Source organism: Furipterus horrens, unplaced genomic scaffold (assembly GCF_987537825.1).
Source record: "Furipterus horrens unplaced genomic scaffold, mFurHor1.1.pri manual_scaffold_5, whole genome shotgun sequence".
Classification (NCBI taxonomy): Eukaryota; Metazoa; Chordata; class Mammalia; order Chiroptera; family Furipteridae; genus Furipterus; species Furipterus horrens.
The window spans coordinates 137994422-137997933 of NW_028327175.1; positions in this window are offsets into that span (position 1 = coordinate 137994422).

Consider the following 3512-nt stretch of genomic DNA (forward strand, 5'->3'; position numbering starts at 1 on the left):
ACACTCTCAGGACTTGTGCCTTTCCAGGACTTCACCGCGCTTTTCTGGACTATTATACAGAGGCTGATGACATCGTACCCCAGATCCTGAAGGAGAGAGCTGACAGATAAGGAATGGAGAACTATTGCGTTTGGTTTTGGCTTATAGCCTTTTGGGGAGCAAGGAAAGTACTGGGTCTCCTGGGAGAACAGGGCTCTGAGCAGGAATGCTCCCAGTCCCCCCTCCAAACTGGAATCTTGTAAATAAAGACCTGTTTTTCTCAGCACTAACTGTTAAGTCGTACAGCAAGGTGCCACGTGGACTAGCACCCATTTGGTCAGTAACGGAATGGAGGCAAAAATGAAAACATGCTGGTGGAGCCAGAAAATAATCTGCACATATATGAAAAAACACAGCCCCGACTGGTGTGGCTCAGTCGGTTGGGTGACATCCCACAAAGCAAAGTCACCAGTTGGATTCCCAGTCAGAATATATGTCTGGGTTGAGGGTTCAGTCTCTGGTTCGGCTGCAAATGAGAGGCAACCAGTCAATGTTTTTCTCTCACATCGATGTTTCTCTCCCTTTCTTTCTTTCTCCCTCCCTTTCCTCCTCTTTAAAAATAAATACAGTCTTTAAAAAGAAAGAAAGAAACACAAAGCAAGCAGGTGGCGTTGTTTAAAACCCAAGGATTAATTCAATAAATTCATGTACCTTAACGATACAAACACAAATGTCCCTAAACAGGTTTGTGTCATGATAACTTGTGGTTTGAAGACATTTCTTACTTGGTTGTTTTCCTTATTTCAAAAGCAGGGTGACATTAATATATTAAATTTCAAGTTAAATAGATATTCAACATTGAAAGTCAAGTAAGTATTTTAACCTCCTCCTTAATGTAGTGTTATTATCTATTTTTGTGATAAAAGTTTTTAAGTGCTGAAAATTTTTCAAGAGACAAGACTAAATTCTGTACTGGAATGCTTCAAGCTTGAGCTCTAGCCAGAATGAACTTTGTTTTGGAAAAACTGAGAAAATAAGCTCAATTAATTTGAGGAGTGGAAAGAAGGAGCCTGAAATACCCCTCGCTTCCTCAGACGTATTATTTAACCTAGCACATTCTTCATAGCAGCTGCTCCACATCTTCTCCACTTTCCCCAATCCCTCCTAGGCTGTGGAAAGCAGAGGCTGGATGACCTTCATTCCCATTCCTCCTCATCCCCAAACACTCCCATCTCTACTTCTGCTCAGTTATAAATTCTCCTAAGGGCACTCAACTTTCTTGCCATTATATTCTCCTTGTTCTAGCACAATGTGCCTGGTTCAAAGGCATGTTCAATAATTAAGATTTTTTAAATGAGAGGGGAAAAATAAACTAAATGACATTGACTTCAGATTTTAATCTGGGCTAGACCCAGCCTAGGTCCTGTTGCCTTGGGAAAATTAAGAAAGATCACAGCAGAGTGCTTCACACAAGGCAAGGTTGGAATCTGGTTCTACCGTTTGTTAACTAGATGACCTTGAACAAATTGTTGAACTTCTCAGAGCCCCACCCCTCTATTATTTAAATACTTTATTTCTTAACATGGGGATTATAAAAATTTCTGCCTCATAAAGCTTTTAATAGGATTAAATCAGTGAGTGCTGAAAATGGATGGACTACATATTGTCATGTATAATAAGTATCAAACCTCTGAATAATTTGCCGGCTTTGTAAATGTTTTTTGAATCTATGTTGTTTGCAGGTGAGCCTCAAATTTAAAAAAGAAAAGAAAGTGGGTGCTGAAGGAGAGCTAGTAAGAATTGTTTCTTGGCTCCTTCTCCCAGATTTTAGAACTTGTCTGTCTCTGGCACCAAGAAAAATCTGCCTCTTCCCCATTTCACAGCTGGAGGGAGGACAGAACAAATGACCTCTGCCTCACTTTCCCATGGAACTCTTGGTACCATGTGCCTCCCTGTTGCTAGTAGGACCTAGTTCAGTGCTGACTTGGGTGGGTGCATTTAATGCCTTTGAAATCAAATTGCTTAAATTGCCATGCCTTTTCTCATGAGTGGACTCTAGACAAGTTGTTTTCTTTTAAGCGTATCTGTTCATATCTTAGAAATCGTTTTTATTTTGCAAATTCTAAAGCTTTTCTTCTGACATTTCCTATCAGAACATAATTCAGTCCCAAAGTTTTCAAGGCAGAATAATTAACATACATTGATTGTTTATCAACTCACACAATAAAAATTTGTTAGATGCCTATTGTATTTTCTTAAATAAAAGAGCACGTGTTTAGATATAGGAGAAATTGTTTGCTTCCACCCTCCTCCCCCCGATATCCTTTAAAATGAGGTCACCTTTTGTGTTTTTATAAATAATGTCCGACCACAGTGACATCTACTGGTAAAATTGAGCATTAAACCAGGGGTTTCCTGAGCTTGTAGATTTGAAGTTATTTTGACAATTCTTTCCCTAAAGTGCGGTCCAGGCAGACATCCAATCGGCATTCTTTGATAATGAGAACTACTAAGCCACTTTCCTGTAAATTATTTCTTAATCTTAAAAGGTTTTTTGTTTGAAATACTACTGCTATCTTTGCTAAAAAATCATAAACCAAGATGCCAGGCAGCCTTTTGAAAGGACCATACATAAGACATTGCACATAGCCTTAGAAAAATATTGCACTAAAGTAATTCATACTGAATGAAAGTCTAGGAGCCATAACTAACATAGCATTGCCATTAACTGACAGATTCTAGGGCATTCCAGCTCACACATGAATTATTATAAAAAGTTAATTTGTGTGCCACCTTGGAATTTTGTCATATATAGTGTCATGTCCAGTGGTTAAATTCTTAACCATGAGTATATCATTTTATACACATAATTTAAATGCTTTGAATGTGCAAAAAAGAAATAAAAATAGGAAATAAATAATGGTTTTGTAATAGTAAATGATTTAGATGTTTAAACTTTTTTAATAAAGTTTTTAAGTAATGGATTTTTTTTATTACCTTGAATTCTGGGGTGAGAAATGATTGCATGATTGTGTAATAAATGGTTTTTAGCTTGCAAAATGTGAAATACCTCTTGTATGTCACTGAGTTTTATCAGTCACCTATTTGCCTAGGTGGCCTTATGTTTGCAAGAGGCTGCAGCAGCTCCAAGCGTCACCTCATTACAAAGCAGAAAAGGTTCTTACCGGAAATCCCATTGTGAGACCAAGAAAATCTTTCCCAGAGGAGTTCTCTGTAGACTTCCCTTTCTCCCTCTCCTGAACCAGAATTGGTTTATTTGCCCCTTTCCACATCAATCTCTGGCAAAGGGATTAGAATTATCCTGGTAATTAAAATTCACTCCCACCTGAGCCTCCTTCCTGAGTCTGGGTTGGGTCACCTTCCCTGAGCAACTAAACAAAATAGGGGATGTCCAAGCAAGGACAAGGGAGGTGGGTGGATTCAGGTGGTGTCTTCTATAATTGGGATGTTGAATGGGAAGGGAGAAAAATGAGACAGGTGTGGGTGATTCTCTCTAAAGTCTAGGTTTGATG